A 19,189-nucleotide genomic window follows, 5' to 3' on the forward strand; every position below is an offset into this window, starting at 1 on the left:
CTCAAACAGCTCCTTATATGGGCTCTGAACCGAGGGCCTGCATCACCCTCCACATTGTGACTGAATAGGTTCTGGCACATGACATCACAGTGCAAACCATGGCAACCCAGAGGGAGGTGAGTTTCCCCGGGAGCTGAAGTGCAGATGCTGAAAAGCTTTGGACAAGTAAGGGGCAAGTTTGTTTCAAGCTTACTAAAGTCTTCAGAATCTGTGGAGATCAAAATCGTTTGTTAACGCAACTCAGTTTTTGAACTCATTAGGATCTGTGGTGCTCAAAACCATTTGTTTCCAGAATTCAGTTTGTGAATTGGTCTGATTCTGTGGAGATCAAAAACTGTTTGTTTACAGAATTCAGTTCGTAAATTGATCAGAATCTGTTGTGATCAAAAATTGTTTATTTACAGTATTCAGTTCTTAAATACATCCAATTATAACCGAAGGGATAATTCTTCCTCGCAATATCAGGGCAAAGTCATCGTGGAGACAAAGAGTGACTTCAGACTGTGAGTAAATGAGAGAAACAATCCTGAATTGAGAATTACCCCAAGATTTTAAATGGTTTAAGAATGAGATTTCCCTTTAGATTGAACAGGAATAGTCACAGCAAATAAAACAAGGACAGGGAATGGGGCTGAAGAGCCAGAAATGCTCCCTGTTCTCTGTTTCAATGGGAACGCAAGCAATCCGAGAGCTCGGCCAAGGTCCGCCCCTTTGGGAAGGGGAAGACCCAGGCAATCCTGGAGTGATGTAAGTTGGTCACTGGCCCAGTGTTAATCGTCTCCCCTCTTCCGATCATTGGCAGCCGGGGAGAATCAGCCCCTTAATCTGTATGCATCAGGGAGAATCTATAAGACATTGTTGAAAGAAACCAGAGAGGAGGTGTACAGGGCAGCGGGTATAGTAATGGGAGGTCCATATTAAACGAGTCCTAATTAAAGTAATATCCACTGGAATTCAGGCTCGAAGGCAGAATGAAGGGAGGAATTGGATTAAAAACTAGGAAACAAAGAGCATTTATGAGAGGTGCCAGGGGATTGATATTGGGAGACATCAGGCCCTGGTAAAGCCTCACATATACCAGTGAACAAAGCTCTGGGGTTGGGCATGCAGGGCGGTTGGGAGGCAGTGCGGATGGAGAGTCAAGTGGGGTTAGTAAGTGTGCAGCTCTGGGGGTCAATGGGTGAGCGAGTAGATGGGGCGGCAAGTAACTCTTCACAGACAGGCGGGCAAGCAACGGGTCAGGAAGCACTAACGCGGGTCGGGGGGATAGGAAGCTCTTGTGTAGAAGCACTCAGGGTGGGCGGGCTAGTTGGGCAACTCACAGAACGATAGAATCACAGGGCATTCGGCCCATCCTGCCTGCGGTGGCTCTTTGAAAGAGCTATCAAATTAATCCCACTCCCATGTCCGGGGATGAAAGAGCGGAAGATCGGGAAGAGCGGCGGGGATAAAAGAGTGGGAGATTAGGACCAGCAGCCAGAGGTAAAAGAGCGGGAGATTGGGACCAGCGCAGGATAAAATAGTTTGCTTGGAGCACCGCAATCGGAGAGAAGTAAAAATAAATCAAAGTGTGATGTCACAGGAAAACACGAACGTGATTGATTGGTCAGTATTTCTCTTTCTTTTTTTCTAAACTTGGGCATTGCTTTAAATTAAGAGCTCGATTAAAAATTAAACATAGATCATTGATATTTCCAAACTTGAAAACTTAATTAATTAAATAAAATACACTATAAATGGCAGGGAGGGCGATGTGTTGCAGCTGCAGCATGTGGGCGCTGGTGGACACCAGTGTGATCCACGGTGACCACATCTGCAGCAAGTGTTGGCAGCTCGAGGAACTTCGGCTCCAAGTTCATGAGCTGGAGTTCGAGTTTCAGGCACTGCAATATATCAGGAAGGGGGAGAGTTACCTGGGCAGCAGAGAATCACACCTCTTAGCTTAAATAATTCAAATTCGGTCCGTGGTCAGGGACGGGAGGGTGTGACTATGGGTGAGGCAGGTATGGGGACCCAGGATGTAGTCCTCCCTGCAGTCCCTTGCTCTTGTCCAACAGGTACACGGTTCCAACTCCCTGTGTGGACGAGAGCAGGGACTGCAGGGAGGATGAGCAAACTGACCATAGCACCGTGGTGCAGGGGGCCATTCAAATTGGGGGAGTAAAAAGAAATGTTGTCGTGGTTATGAGGGGATCATTAGGGGGATAGATACGGTTCTCTGCAGCCGTGAGCGTGAGTCCCGAAGGCTATGTTGCCTGCCCGGTCAGGGTTAAGGACATCTCTCAGGGCTGGAGAGGAACTTGAAGAGGGAAGAGAAAGATCCAGTTGTCAAGGTCCACGTAGGCACCAACAACATAGAAAGGACAAAGAAAGAGATTATGCTGAGCGAGTATGAGCAGCTAGGGACTAAATTAAAAAGCAGAACCACAAAGGTAATAATCTCTGGATTACTACCTGTACCACGAGCAAATTTGCATAGGGTAAATAAGATCAGAGAGATGAACACGTGGCTCAAAGATTGATGTGGGAGAAATGAGTTTCGATTCATTATAGGACATTGCAAGAGGATTTGAGTATAGGAGCAAGGGTGTCTTACTACAGTGATATAGGGCCTTGGTGAGACCGCACCTGGAGTATTGTGTGCAGTTTTGGTCTCCTTACCTAAGAAAAGATATACTTGCCATAGAGGGAGTGCAGCCAAGGTTCACCAGACTGATTCCTGGGATGGCACGACTGTCGTATGAGGAGAGATTGAGTCAACTTGGCCTGTATTCACCAGAGTTTAGAAGAATAAGAGGGGATCTCATTAAAATGTCTAAAATTCTGACTGGGTTGGATAGACTGGATGCGGGGAGGATATTTCCACTGGCTGGGAAGTCCAGAACAAGGGGTCACAGTCTCAGGATATGGGGTAGGAAATTTAGGACCGTGATAAGGAGAAACTTTTTCACTCAGAGGGTGATGAACCTGTGGAATTCTATAGCACAGAAGGCTGTGGAGGCCAAGTCACTGAACAATTTAAGAAAGAGATAGATTTCTAGAAACAAAAGGCATCAAGGGGTATGGGGAAAAAGCAGAAATATGGTGTTGAGATAGAGGATCATAATGAATGGCGGTGCAGACTCAAAGGGCCGAATGGCCTACTACTGCTCCTATTTTCTATGTTGCTATCTGCTGCGGCAAGTCTCTAATGTCACTTCCGTTTCCTTTTCCCCAGAGGATGGTGTTGGTTTTGCTATTGAATTGTGCAGTGTGTGCACACACCTGCAGGATTGTGGCATTTATATCCACACTTTCTCTCTGGGATCAGCGGCATGTCTGGATGGGAGACTCCGGTAAGACCCGCAAGCAGACAGGATGTATTTTCTGAGATTCTTCTCCTGACACAAGAGTCCTGCACAGCAGGAGCGCCGATTGCAGTGCGACCAATTGCAGGGCTCCCGCTCTCCGGCTGGAAATGTGAGTGTGCTGAGAACTGAGCATTCTCGCCTCTCTGCCCAATACTCCATTGGCATTAGCACCCAACATGAAAGAAAGATTTGCATTTATATAGCGGCTTTCATGACTTCAAGACGTTCACAGCCAATGAAGTTCCTGTTACGATCTAGAAAAAGCAGCAGTCAATATGCGCACAGCAAGCTCCCACAAACAGCAATGTGATAATGAGCAGAGAAAGTGTTCTTTCAGTGTTGTTGCTTGAGGGATAAATATTGGCCAGGACACTGGGGAGAACTCCCCTGCTCCTCTTCAAAATAGTGAGGCCACAGATCACTGATTCAGGGGATTTCAGGGGTTATTCTATGACCAATGCTGCCAGTGGGGAGTGGTATTCGAAGGGAACACAACTCAAAAATCGCAGGGGGTCAGCCCGTGATCCTCCGCCTTGAATGGATGCATTTCAGGGCCACGGTGCCAAGGTACTCTGGTTGGGATCGGTGCTCCCCACTGCGAGAGCTGGATGGTGGAATTTCCTTTTTAACGTGCTCCTAGCAACACTGATTGTGGCTTAAATGAAAGCTAACTCACAGGAGTGCCAAACTCGATTCAATGCACTTTTTTTGAAGATTGCGTGAATTACAGGTAACAAAGCATGCAAGGAATAGTCGCACTGAATCACACTTGTATAGCACCTTCTACGTAGTTAAACAACCCACGCTGCATCACAATGGAGAGGGGGAAGGAATACTGAGCAGGAACTGTAGAATGTTAGGTAAGGTGTCTGAGGCCTGGTTCAAGAGGAAGACATGGCAGGTAGCGAGAGAGATAGTTAGATGTCTGAAGTGTGGCGTCTGAAGTAAGGCATCTCAAGTGGGCCATCTCAAGTGGGACGTCTCAAGTGGGGCATCCCAAGTGGGGCATCTCAAGTGGGGCATCTCAAGTGGGGCATCTCAAGTGGGGCATCCCAAGTGGGGCATCTCAATGGGGCGTCTCAAGTGGGGCGTCTCAAGTGGGGCATCCCAAGTGGGGCATCTCAAGTGGGGCATCTCAAGTGGGGCATCCCAAGTGGGGCATCTCAAGTGGGGCATCCCAAGTGGGGCGTCTCAAGTGGGGCATCCCAAGTGGGGCTTCCCAAGTGGGGCATCTCAAGTGGGGCGTCTCAAGTGAGGCATCTCAAGTGGGGCGTCTCAAGTGGGGAGTCTCAAGTGGGGCATCCCAAGTGGGGCATCTCAAGTGGGGCATCTCAAGTGGGGCATCTCAAGTGGGGCGTCTCAAGTGGGGCATCCCAAGTGGGGCATCTCAAGTGGGGCGTCTCAAGTGGGGCATCCCAAGTGGGGCATCTCAAGTGGGGCATCCCAAGTGGGGCGACTCAAGTGGGGCATCCCAAGTGGGGCGTCTCAAGTGGGGTGTCTGAGGTGTGACGTCTGAGGTGTGACGTCTGAGGTGTGACGGCTGAGGTGTGACGTCTGAGGTGTGACAGACATGCACGACTTTTGTATAGATAGATATATTCATGCCGTCAATCTTTTACTATGTAGAGATGAAATACTTGAAGTGAATGCAGTGTCGAGGAAAGGATTGACCCATGGCGAAACTGTCAAAATATTTAAGATTAGCCTGACCGTTAGACAGTGTAAAATTTGAGCTTGTTAATTAGAAAGCAATGAATGCAGCAAGTGAAGAAAGGTGTGCTCACCTTAACAGTGAGGCCTGGTGTAAAGGGCCCCAGCCTCGCCCATGCTCAATCAGCAGCATGCGTGAGCCGCTCAAACAGCTCGAAAGGTCACATCAGTACAGGAAACTACTCAAGTTCGGAGCTGGATAACATGCTCTTCCTGAAAAAGACTACAAATCCTAACAACGGAATCATTATGGAAGTCATTTTATACAAAGGTGAGCAAAAGACCATTCCATCAATGACTTTGCCATTGCCTACCTGAGTTTGTACCATCAACTAGTGCATTAGTAACTCAAACGTTATGGCATGTTGTGAAATCAGAAGCCATGGCCAGGATCCTGGCAGAGGAAATATATGGTGTTGGAAGGTTATTCCCCGTGACACAGCCACAGCGCCACCAACGTATCCAATCATGTACGCTGGGGCAAAAGGGGGATTGGTAATAAGGCAGACCAAGGATAAGATACACTTCGGGGTATGTCAGTGAATAATTACTGTTTTGCTAAATTTAACAGACTTAACCATCCCCAACTTCTGCGGGTCAAACACCATAAGCCTGTATAGAAACCTGACCCTGCGAGCACTTGATGGCCCTGAATCAAAAACCATGAAGTTTAATGTGGAAAGGGGGTCAGGTAAAAAGCGGGATGGGGGAAAAAGAAGGATACTAGAAATGGTAGGCACGGGATATGCGGCGGGAGTTGCGACGGTAAACACTATAGGCCTGCACATGATAGATGATCGAGTCGATGCCGTAACACGAACCTTACAAGGATTGTTGGAGAGGGATGAGGATAATGAGAAGGTACAGGCACAACTGGGGAATGGCACGGAAAGGGAATTATTACAAATGCCCCAAACCTTGGAAGACCACGCCAGAACTATAAATTCGATAAATTATAGTTCGAATATAATTAGAAACTTGAGTAGAATCATACAGACAGAAATAGTACGCGCAGGATACGGAGCATGGTTACTCAATGGTATACAACATAACCTAGAGCAATTTCAAAATGGAAAGGTGCCGGATTAGATAACACTTGATGTATTTACCAACCGGACCTTGGACAAAAACATGATTCGTGCCTGTGCGGTTGCTTGGGTCCCAAAGGTCACATGTGTAACCGGTCATTTAAATATAATAGGTTTTGTACTATCTATACCACAATATGATGTGGCAAAGGGAGCTCCTCTATACCAAACAAAACATGTAGGGGAATTAACAAATCAAACTCGCGTGCGTTACCATGACCTATCCAGTTATGTAATTAAAGAGAACAACAGCACTAAGAGTTTTTGAAGATTGCATGAATTACATGTAACAAAGCATGCAAGGAATAGTCGCACTGAATCACACTTGTATAGCACCATCTACGTAGTTAAACAACCCACGCTGCATCACAATGGAGAGGGGGAAGGAATACTGAGCAGGAACTGTAGAATGTTAGGTAAGGTGTCTGAGGCCTGGTTCAAGAGGAAGACATGGCAGGTAGTGAGAGAGATAGTTAGATGTCTGAAGTGTGGCGTCTGAAGTAAGGCATCTCAAGTGGGCCATCTCAAGTGGGACGTCTCAAGTGGGGCATCCCAAGTGGGGCATCTCAAGTGGGGCATCTCAAGTGGGGCATCTCAAGTGGGGCATCCCAAGTGGGGCATCTCAATGGGGCGTCTCAAGTGGGGCGTCTCAAGTGGGGCATCCCAAGTGGGGCATCTCAAGTGGGGCATCTCAAGTGGGGCATCCCAAGTGGGGCATCTCAAGTGGGGCATCCCAAGTGGGGCGTCTCAAGTGGGGCATCCCAAGTGGGGCTTCCCAAGTGGGGCATCTCAAGTGGGGCGTCTCAAGTGAGGCATCTCAAGTGGGGCGTCTCAAGTGGGGAGTCTCAAGTGGGGCATCCCAAGTGGGGCATCTCAAGTGGGGCATCTCAAGTGGGGCATCTCAAGTGGGGCGTCTCAAGTGGGGCATCCCAAGTGGGGCATCTCAAGTGGGGCGTCTCAAGTGGGGCATCCCAAGTGGGGCATCTCAAGTGGGGCGTCTCAAGTGGGGCATCCCAAGTGGGGCATCTCAAGTGGGGCATCCCAAGTGGGGCGTCTCAAGTGGGGCATCCCAAGTGGGGCGTCTCAAGTGGGGTGTCTGAGGTGTGACGTCTGAGGTGTGACGTCTGAGGTGTGACGGCTGAGGTGTGACGTCTGAGGTGTGACAGACATGCACGACTTTTGTATAGATAGATATATTCATGCCGTCAATCTTTTACTATGTAGAGATGATCTACTTGAAGTGAATGCAGTGTCGAGGAAAGGATTGACCCATGGCGAAATTGTCAAAATATTTAAGATTAGCCTGACCGTTAGACAGTGTAAAATTTGAGCTTGTTAATTAGAAAGCAATGAATGCAGCAAGTGAAGAAAGGTGTGCTCACCTTAACAGTGAGGCCTGGTGTAAAGGGCCCCAGCCTCGCCCATGCTCAATCAGCAGCATGCGTGAGCCGCTCAAACAGCTCGAAAGGTCACATCAGTACAGGAAACTACTCAAGTTCGGAGCTAGATAACATGCTCTTCCTGAAAAAGACTACAAATCCTAACAACGGAATCATTATGGAAGTCATTTTATACAAAGGTGAGCAAAAGACCATTCCATCAATGACTTTGCCATTGCCTACCTGAGTTTGTACCATCAACTAGTGCATTAGTAACTCAAACGTTATGGCATGTTGTGAAATCAGAAGCCATGGCCAGGATCCTGGCAGAGGAAATATATGGTGTTGGAAGGTTATTCCCCGTGACACAGCCACAGCGCCACCAACGTATCCAATCATGTACGCTGGGGCAAAAGGGGGATTGGTAATAAGGCAGACCAAGGATAAGATACACTTCGGGGTATGTCAGTGAATAATTACTGTTTTGCTAAATTTAACAGACTTAACCATCCCCAACTTCTGCGGGTCAAACACCATAAGCCTGTATAGAAACCTGACCCTGCGAGCACTTGATGGCCCTGAATCAAAAACCATGAAGTTTAATGTGGAAAGGGGGTCAGGTAAAAAGCGGGATGGGGGAAAAAGAAGGATACTAGAAATGGTAGGCACGGGATATGCGGCGGGAGTTGCGACGGTAAACACTATAGGCCTGCACATGATAGATGATCGAGTCGATGCCGTAACACGAACCTTACAAGGATTGTTGGAGAGGGATGAGGATAATGAGAAGGTACAGGCACAACTGGGGAATGGCACGGAAAGGGAATTATTACAAATGCCCCAAACCTTGGAAGACCACGCCAGAACTATAAATTCGATAAATTATAATTCGAATATAATTAGAAACTTGAGTAGAATCATACAGACAGAAATAGTACGCGCAGGATACGGAGCATGGTTACTCAATGGTATACAACATAACCTAGAGCAATTTCAAAATGGAAAGGTGCCGGATTAGATAACACTTGATGTATTTACCAACCGGACCTTGGACAAAAACATGATTCGTGCCTGTGCGGTTGCTTGGGTCCCAAAGGTCACATGTGTAACCGGTCATTTAAATATAATAGGTTTTGTACTATCTATACCACAATATGATGTGGCAAAGGGAGCTCCTCTATACCAAACAAAACATGTAGGGGAATTAACAAATCAAACTCGCGTGCGTTACCATGACCTATCCAGTTATGTAATTAAAGAGAACAACAGCACTAAGAGTTTTTGAAGATTGCATGAATTACAGGTAACAAAGCATGCAAGGAATAGTCGCACTGAATCACACTTGTATAGCACCATCTACGTAGTTAAACAACCCACGCTGCATCACAATGGAGAGGGGGAAGGAATACTGAGCAGGAACTGTAGAATGTTAGGTAAGGTGTCTGAGGCCTGGTTCAAGAGGAAGACATGGCAGGTAGCGAGAGAGATAGTTAGATGTCTGAAGTGTGGCGTCTGAAGTAAGGCATCTCAAGTGGGCCATCTCAAGTGGGACGTCTCAAGTGGGGCATCCCAAGTGGGGCATCTCAAGTGGGGCATCTCAAGTGGGGCATCTCAAGTGGGGCATCCCAAGTGGGGCATCTCAATGGGGCGTCTCAAGTGGGGCGTCTCAAGTGGGGCATCCCAAGTGGGGCATCTCAAGTGGGGCATCTCAAGTGGGGCATCCCAAGTGGGGCATCTCAAGTGGGGCATCCCAAGTGGGGCGTCTCAAGTGGGGCATCCCAAGTGGGGCTTCCCAAGTGGGGCATCTCAAGTGGGGCGTCTCAAGTGAGGCATCTCAAGTGGGGCGTCTCAAGTGGGGAGTCTCAAGTGGGGCATCCCAAGTGGGGCATCTCAAGTGGGGCATCTCAAGTGGGGCATCTCAAGTGGGGCGTCTCAAGTGGGGCATCCCAAGTGGGGCATCTCAAGTGGGGCGTCTCAAGTGGGGCATCCCAAGTGGGGCATCTCAAGTGGGGCGTCTCAAGTGGGGCATCCCAAGTGGGGCATCTCAAGTGGGGCATCTCAAGTGGGGCGTCTCAAGTGGGGCATCCCAAGTGGGGCGTCTCAAGTGGGGTGTCTGAGGTGTGACGTCTGAGGTGTGACGTCTGAGGTGTGACGGCTGAGGTGTGACGTCTGAGGTGTGACAGACATGCACGACTTTTGTATAGATAGATATATTCATGCCGTCAATCTTTTACTATGTAGAGATGATCTACTTGAAGTGAATGCAGTGTCGAGGAAAGGATTGACCCATGGCGAAACTGTCAAAATATTTAAGATTAGCCTGACCGTTAGACAGTGTAAAATTTGAGCTTGTTAATTAGAAAGCAATGAATGCAGCAAGTGAAGAAAGGTGTGCTCACCTTAACAGTGAGGCCTGGTGTAAAGGGCCCCAGCCTCGCCCATGCTCAATCAGCAGCATGCGTGAGCCGCTCAAACAGCTCGAAAGGTCACATCAGTACAGGAAACTACTCAAGTTCGGAGCTGGATAACATGCTCTTCCTGAAAAAGACTACAAATCCTAACAACGGAATCATTATGGAAGTCATTTTATACAAAGGTGAGCAAAAGACCATTCCATCAATGACTTTGCCATTGCCTACCTGAGTTTGTACCATCAACTAGTGCATTAGTAACTCAAACGTTATGGCATGTTATGAAATCAGAAGCCATGGCCAGGATCCTGGCAGAGGAAATATATGGTGTTGGAAGGTTATTCCCCGTGACACAGCCACAGCGCCACCAACGTATCCAATCATGTACGCTGGGGCAAAAGGGGGATTGGTAATAAGGCAGACCAAGGATAAGATACACTTCGGGGTATGTCAGTGAATAATTACTGTTTTGCTAAATTTAACAGACTTAACCATCCCCAACTTCTGCGGGTCAAACACCATAAGCCTGTATAGAAACCTGACCCTGCGAGCACTTGATGGCCCTGAATCAAAAACCATGAAGTTTAATGTGGAAAGGGGGTCAGGTAAAAAGCGGGATGGGGGAAAAAGAAGGATACTAGAAATGGTAGGCACGGGATATGCGGCGGGAGTTGCGACGGTAAACACTATAGGCCTGCACATGATAGATGATCGAGTCGATGCCGTAACACGAACCTTACAAGGATTGTTGGAGAGGGATGAGGATAATGAGAAGGTACAGGCACAACTGGGGAATGGCACGGAAAGGGAATTATTACAAATGCCCCAAACCTTGGAAGACCACGCCAGAACTATAAATTCGATAAATTATAATTCGAATATAATTAGAAACTTGAGTAGAATCATACAGACAGAAATAGTACGCGCAGGATACGGAGCATGGTTACTCAATGGTATACAACATAACCTAGAGCAATTTCAAAATGGAAAGGTGCCGGATTAGATAACACTTGATGTATTTACCAACCGGACCTTGGACAAAAACATGATTCGTGCCTGTGCGGTTGCTTGGGTCCCAAAGGTCACATGTGTAACCGGTCATTTAAATATAATAGGTTTTGTACTATCTATACCACAATATGATGTGGCAAAGGGAGCTCCTCTATACCAAACAAAACATGTAGGGGAATTAACAAATCAAACTCGCGTGCGTTACCATGACCTATCCAGTTATGTAATTAAAGAGAACAACAGCACTAAGAGTTTCATAGGGGCCCAAGTTTCCACATGATTCGCGCCTGATTTTTAGGAGCAACTGGTGGAGAACGGACTATTTTAGAAATTGCAATTCTCCACATTTTTTTTTCTGCAGTTCTAGTCAGGTAGAACAGTTCTAGTTTAGAACAGAATTTTTCCTTCAAAAGGGGGCGTTTCCGGCCACTGACGCCTGAATGGAAAGTTTCCACAGTGAAAATGTACTCCAAACTAAAGTAGAATGGAGTCAGTGAAGATTTTTGTAGAACTGAAAAAACCTGTTCTACACATTAAAAAATCAGGCGCAGGTTACAAATTAGGCGTCCAAACGAGGTGGGGGGGAAGGGAACTCATTAAATTCGACAATAAATCCTTATTTATACTTCTACAAATATTATACAAATAAATCCAACCTGAATAAACATTTATAAGCCAAGAAAAGATTAAATAAACCATCTTCCTACCTGTGTGAAAGTGCTTCAGCCAGGGAGAATTCTGCAGCCGGTCGTGCAGCTGAGCGGGAGGGGTAGAGAGAGAGAGAGAGAGAGGGAGGGAGAGAGAGAGAGGGGGGCGAGTGGGGGAGAGAGAGAGAGGGGGGGGAGAGAGAGAGTGTAGGGTCTGGTCGGGTCTGGTCGGAGGGAGCAGGAGCTGGCCGTGGGCGGAGCCTCATTCACGCAGCCCCAGTGAGGCCATTCAGCCAGGGCTAGGGGCTGCATGCTTCGGGCCCCTCCCACACAGTTCGCCGCCTGGAGCTACTGCACTTGCGTGCCGACTGTAGCGCGCATGTGCAGAGGTCCCGGCACTGTTTTCAGCGCTGGGACTTGGCTCCACCCCCCCCCCCCACAGCTCGTGCTGACTGCGCCGAGGGCCAGAGGACCTACAGGTCGGTGGAGAATACCGAAGATTTTTTTAGGCGCCGTTTTAGGCGCGAAAAACGGGCGCCCAGCTCGGAGAAGAGCCCGTTTTTTTTCTTGTGGAAACTTGGGCCCATGATTGCTATAAAAATAACCAAGTTGTTTTATGTCGAGCTCCACTACGAATGCTCAAAGATGACTGTGGATATGACCAAGTGGTCGGGTGCACCTTGAGTATCACCCCAGGAGCCCGGGACTACGAAACCAACGCTGCTCCACGAGGAAATGGGGAATGGTGTGTGAGCACCATGGCGACTGAGATGACAGTCACAAATAAAGGAGGAGATACTTCATGTGCCATCACGAATACTGACTTCTGCTTGACCCCGCATGATGAGACATACATAAACGGATAAGTTATAAACACTGAACTGAAAGAAGAAACCATCAATGGGACAATGATAGATACTATCAGCGAAGTGTATGAGAAGGCCATCGGGCCACAAGAAAAACCGATTGATGGTTTTGTAGGATGGTTGCATCCCTCAGAATATGTATAAATGTTATTACACTGTTGTTCTGGCAAGTTTTCCTCAGAATATTTCCCTTGCATGTTCGAATAAAACCCGGTTGAACCAAAGTTTTCGTCTGAATGATTCTGTGGTTGCTACATAGAGGGGAGGTGTCGACTCCTAATATCAGGGAGTCCACCTCGAGGAAGAGAAGTCTTCCTTCTATCCCAACAATTGGTGCTGCGAGCAGGGTACGGATCCTCTGACCCCAGGATGTGGCAGCAACTGTGTTGAGTAACCTCTTTTTATCACCTACAAGTTAGAGCTGTAGCATTGACGGGGAAAGAGATAACCTGTATAAAGAACTAAGTTATAGCGAAGGATGTATATCCTGAAGCGTGACGAGTGACACAATAATAACAGGGAGAAACCTATAGTAATCGTGCGTGGTGCAAACAAGGAAGGTATACAACCTAAAGGGGAGGTGGGTGCCAACCCCAGGATCGTTAGAGGAAAAATGGCCAGAGAAATAGAATGGGAATGGGCACCGCAAGCAGCTCTGATATATATGCTAGCTGAGAAAAATGGGAAATTAATAAAAGAAATGAAAAATTAAGGATGGCAGCCAGAAGACTCACCTGACAGATAGAGGAAATGGTGGGATAGTCAGACTAAGAATAAAATGGAGCGAGCCTATGTACTAATACTCGCTTGCTACAGAGGTCATATAAAAGAAATAGATACTCAAACAAAACAAATTCAAGAGTTAGAAGCTAAGATAAATAAGCTGGAGGCAGAGATAAAAGACGGGACTGGACGGATAGTGCAGTGCACAGCTGTAGCACCATCACCTACGGCACCAGCAGTAGAACTGCTGTACCCCTCGGTGGGTAAGAGTAGCCCACAAACCCAAGCTGACAGTAAACCAGACCAGGATGAGTTGGCCGATGATGAGAATGGAGTAAATTGGCCCCCGGCATATGATAATGGCTATCTACCAGCGGCGCCTAAACGCATCACTACGATTCCTTCTGACGGACACAAACCAGCCCAAATTACCATACAGGAAATACCCCTCAGCCCACAGGAGAAACAAATACTATTGAATGAATTACCAAGCAAATAGTAGGAATTCTGGCAAAAGGTGGAAGAGATGCTAGACGCCCATAAACTAACCTTAGCAGACATTCACAATCTGGTAAAAGCCAAAACGGGTCCAATAAATTGGCACAAAATGACACAAGGGGTACAAAATGGCAGAGAAGGGGAGGGCCTGATATGCCAAAAATGCAAAAATGTGAATTCCTCAAGTACAGGCTGGATGGGTGCTGGGGACCGATTAGAACAAATTGGAGTAGGATACTGAATGGAACTCAAAAGGCAGGCGAAAGAGTAGGGGAATACGGGGAACGAAAGTGAATTGAGTACAAAGCTCACTCCGGGACGAACGACCCTGACAAAGATGGACATGCTCAGACAGGTACCAGCACCACTGCCCCCACCTGAAATGCCCTCCAACAAGAACATTATCAACATGCTCCGATTAGCCAGTCATCATCATCATCATTATCATAGGCAGTCCCTCGGAATCGAGGAAGACTTGCTTCCACTCCTGAAGTGACTTCTTTGGTGGATGAACAGTCCAATATGAGAGTCACAGACAGGTGGGACAGGCAGTCATTGAGGGAAGGGGTGGGTGGGACGAAGGGGTGGGTGGGACTGGTTTGCCGCACGCTCTTTCCACTGCCTGCGCTTGATTTCTGCATGCTCTCAGCGTTGAGACTCGAGATGCTCAGCGCCCTCCCGGATGCACTTCCCCCATTTAGGGCGGTCTTGGGCCAAGGACTTCCAGGTGTCAGTGGGGATGTCGCACTTTATCAGGGAGGCTTTGAGGGTATCCTTGAAGCATTTCCGCTGCCCACCTTTGGCTTGTTTGCCATGAAAGAGCTCAGAGTAGAGCACTTGCTTTGGGAATCTCGTGTCTGGCATGCGAATTATGTGGCCTGCCCAACGGACCTGATCGAGTGTGGTCAGTGCTTCAATGCTGGGGATGTTAGCCTGGATGAGGACGCTGATGTTGGTGCGCCTGTCCTCCCAGGGGATTTGTAGGATCTTGTGGAGACATCGTTGGTGATATTTCTCCAGGAACTTGAGGTGTCTACTGTACATGGTCCATGTCTCTGAGCCATACAGGAAGGTAGGTATTACTACAGCCCTATAGACTATGTGCTGGGTGGCAGTTTTGAGGGCCTGGTCTTCAAACACTTTTTTCCTCAGGTGGTCGAAGGCTGCACTGGCGCACTGGAGGCGGTGTTGGATCTCGTCGTCGATGCCTGCTCTTGTTGACAGAAGGCTCCCGAGATAGGGGAAGTAATCCACGGTGTCCAGGGCCGTGCCATGGATCTTGATGACTGGGGGGGCAGTGCTGTGCGGTGATTAGCCAGTACACGCGAGGAATTGCTGGCCCCGGCGAAGGTATGGGATGGCAGCTAGGGGATCCAAGAACGTTTATTAGTGCAGTGTTAGGGGGCCGGCCCTGCGATATGCTAGTAGACACAGGAGCATCCGTTTCCATAACCAACTTAGATTTGTCCGTAACCCACAGGACCGTTAACATACAAGGAGTGGGTGGGGGATATCGGAAAGCAACCCTAAGTGAGATGGTGTTATTAGAAGTACAGGGAGTAATGCTACCTACTCAGTTTTGGTACTGTCATAACACAGGGCACCATATTGTGCATTGATATTGTGCGGGATGGCGGGACTGACATATGAGGAGAGACTAGATCAACTGGGCCTTTATACACTGGAGTTTAGAAGGATGAGAGGGGATCTCATAGAAACTTAGAAGATTCTGACGGGGCTGGACAGGTTAGATGCAGGAAGAATGTTCCCGATGATGGGGAAGTCCAGAACCAGGGGACATAGTCTTTGGATAAGGGATAGGCCATTTAGGACTGAGATGAGGAGCAACTTCTTCACTCAGAGAGTTGTTAACCTGTGGAATTCCCTACCACAGAGAGTTGTTGATGCCAGTTTATTGGATATATTCAAGAGGGAGTTAGAAATGGCCCTTACGGCTGAAGAGATCAAGGGGTATGGAGAGAAAGCAGGAAAGGGGTACTGAGGGAATGATCAGCCATGATCTTATTGAATGGTGGTGCAGGCTCGAGGGGCCGAATGGCCTACTCCTGCATCTATTTTCTATGTTTCTATGATACTTTAAGGGAGATAGGGGTACTAATAGATCCCCACCGTAACGGGATAATTTTGGGGGGAAAGCACGAAACCAAATGAAGTTCGAACACCCGGGACACCAGTAGCAATGAGTGGCCGGAATAACCCTAAGCCAGCCTGAGTGGGAAACAAAGGGTGTATGGGATGGCGTGTGTCAATTATACCCGACTCTGTGGGCACAATACAAGCAGAACTCTGGGCTAGCAGAGACACCACTCATCAAAATTCCCGGATCCGAACACAAAGCTCACCGACAGTACCCATTAAGGCCCAAAGCTGAGGCAGCGGTCTGTCAGATAGTGCAGAAATTAGAGGAGCAAGCGGGAGTGAAACAGGTAATTGCCCCCACTAATTCACCTGTGTGGCCAGTAAAGAAACTCGCCAGGTCTTAGCGACTGACTCGATTATACCGCCCTGAGAACATCCGATAGCGGCAAGTCCGGCCACAATGTTTAATGGCCTGGATCCAGAACATAAGGTATTCATTGTGCTTCATATAGCAAACGGATTTTGGGCAATACCTTTAGACGTAGAGTCCCAAGGAAAATTTGCCTTCACCGTAAAGGGAAAACAATGCACATGGACTAGAGTGCCACAGGGATCCATAATAGCCCGAGCATATTTCATCGAGTACTGTCAGGAATTTTGGAACCGGTAGACGTAGGAGAAGGGAACACCCTTTTGCAGTATGTGGATGATATCCTTATTGCCTCCAGTACAGGACAACAACACGTAATAGCTTTAACTGCAGTGTTAGGAGCTCTGCAGATTGCGGGATTAAAAATAAATCCTAGGAAGGTCCAGGTGGCAAGGATCTGGGATACATAATATCACAAGGGAAGAGACAGATGCCTGAGGACAGAAAGGAAGCAATTCGATCACTGCCCAGGCCAGGAACATAGAAACATAGAAACAGAAAATAGATGCAGGAGTAGGCCATAAGGCCCTTCGAGCCTGCACCATCATTCAATAAGATCATGGCTGATCATTCACCTCAGTACCCCTTTCCTGCTTTCTCTCCATACCTCTTGATCCCTTTAGCCGTAAGGGCCATATCTAACTCCCTCTTGAATATATCCAATGAACTGGCATCAACAACTCTCTGCGGTAGGGAATTCCACAAGTTAATAACTCTCTGAGTGAAGAAGTTTCTCCTCAGCTCAGTCCTAAATAGCTTACATTTTATCCTTAGACTATGTCCCTTGGTTCTGGACTTCCGCAACATGGGGAACATTCTTCCTGCATCTAACCTATCCAGTCCCGTCAGAATTTTATATGTTTCTATGAGATCCCCTCTCATCCTTCTAAACTCCAGTGAATACAGGCCCAGTCGATCCAGTCTCTCCTCAGATGTCAGTCCTGTCATCCCGTCAATCAGTCTGGTGAATCTTCGCTGCACCCCCTCAATAGCAAGAACGTCCTTCCTCAGATTAGGAGACCAAAACTGAACACAATATTCTAGGTGAGGCCTCACTAAGGCCCTGTACAACTGCAGTAAGACCTCCCTGCTCTTATACTCAAATCCCCTAGCCATGAAGGCCAACATACCATTTGCCTTCTTCACCGCCTGCTGTACCTGCATGCCAACTTTCAATGACTGATGTACCATGACACCCAGGTCTCGCTGCACCTCCCCTTTTCCTAATCTGCCACACGTTTGCCCACTCACCTAACCTGTCCAAGTCACCCTGCAGCCTTTTAGCATCCTCCTCACAGCTCACACCGCCACCCAGCTTAATGTCATCTGCAAACTTATTGCACTCAATTCCCTCATCCAAATCGTTAATGTATATTGTAAATAGCTGGGGTCCCAGCACTGAGCCCTGCGGCACTCCAGTAGTCACTGTCTGCCATTCTGAAAAGGACCCGTTCATCCCGACTCTCTGCTGCCTGTCTGCCAACCAGTTCTCTATCCACGTCAGTACATCACCCCCAATACCATGTGCTATAATTTTGCACAATAATCTCTTGTGTGGGACCTTGTCAAAAGCCTTTTGAAAGTCCAAATACACCACATCCACTGGTTGCTCCTTGTCCACTCTACCAGTTACATCCTCAAAAAATTCCAGAAGATTTGCCAAGCAGAATTTCCCTTTCATAAATCCATGCTGACTTGGACCCGTCCTGTCACTGCTTTCCAAATATGCTGCTATTTCATCCTTAATAATTGATTCCAACATTTTCCCCACTACTGATGTCAGGCTAACCGGTCTATAATTACCCATTTTCTCTCTCCCTCCTTTCTTCAAAAGTGGTGTTACATTAGCTACCCTCCAGTCCATAGGAACCAATCCAGAGCCAATAGACAGTTGGAAAATGATCTCCAATGCATCCACTATTTCTAGGGCTACTTCCTTAAGTACTCTGGGATGCAGACTATCAGGCCCCGGGGATTTATCGGCCTTCAATCCCATCAATCTCCTTAACACAATTTCCCGCCTAATAAGGATTTCCTTCAGTTCTCCTTCTCACTCGACCCTCGGTCCCCTAGTATTTCCAGAACGTTATTTGTGTCTTCCTTCGTGAAGACAGAACAAAAGTATTTGTTTAACTGGTCCGCTATTTCTTTGTTCCTCATTATAAATTCACCTGAATCTGACTGCAAGGGACCTATGTTTGTTTTCACTAATCTTTTTCTCTTCACATATCTATAGAAGCTTTTGAAGTCAGTTTTTATGTTCCCAGCAACTCTCATACTCTATTTTCCCCCTCCTAATTAAACCCTTTGTCCTCTTCTGCTGTGTTACAAAATTCTCCCAGTCCTCAGGTTTGCTGCTTTTTCTGCCCAATTTATATGCCTCTTCCTTGGGGTCAGGCAGGTCAACTACTGCAGAAACTTTATTCCCGAATATGCCGAGATGGCCCAACCTATACAGGACCTGGTCAAAGGGGGGAAACCCTCCCAAGAGCCAGTAAACTGGGGCCCTGATCAGGAAACTACATTTGTAAGGTTAAAACAAGCTCTCACAAGTGCTCCAGCCCTGGGATTACCCAACCAGAATAGGCCCTTCCACGTCTATACCTAGCACAGTAATGATCATTATAACATGGTGGTGACTCAATTACATGGGGACAGACATAGGCCAGTGGCATATTACTCAGGTAAACCGCAACCTGTAGCTGCAGGACTGTCGAGGTGCGTTGCTGTCCTAGACTGTGCGGCATGGGCCATCAGAGTTAGCCAACCAATAGTAGCGGTCAGGACGCATTATCCTACATACCCAGCATACATTAGTAGATTGCTTAACACAGGAAGGCGAAAAACGGTATCCGACGTGTGAAGGGCTAGGTGGGAAGCAATGCTTTTACCCCCCAACGGGACGGTGACAATAATAAAAGACAACTGTAACAATCCTGCCGGGTGGGTCATTACAGAGGGAGAGGAGCATCAGTG

The 19,189-nt window shown here is 47.6% G+C and overlaps 1 long non-coding RNA gene across 2 annotated transcripts in view; it reads left to right on the forward strand.

Moving 5' to 3' along the window:
- LOC139267054 (uncharacterized) overlaps window positions 1-1,143 on the forward strand; it is a 57,291-nt gene extending 56,148 nt beyond the window's left edge. For both annotated transcript variants that reach the window (XR_011593819.1, XR_011593820.1), the window contains one exon: window positions 405-1,143. This is a non-coding gene — a long non-coding RNA (uncharacterized lncRNA). The remainder of the gene's footprint in view (window positions 1-404) is intronic.
- The last annotated feature ends 18,046 nt before the right edge of the window (window positions 1,144-19,189 follow it).

The sequence above is a fragment of the Pristiophorus japonicus genome, chromosome 7 (assembly GCF_044704955.1).
Source record: "Pristiophorus japonicus isolate sPriJap1 chromosome 7, sPriJap1.hap1, whole genome shotgun sequence".
In the NCBI taxonomy this organism is placed as follows: Eukaryota; Metazoa; Chordata; class Chondrichthyes; family Pristiophoridae; genus Pristiophorus; species Pristiophorus japonicus.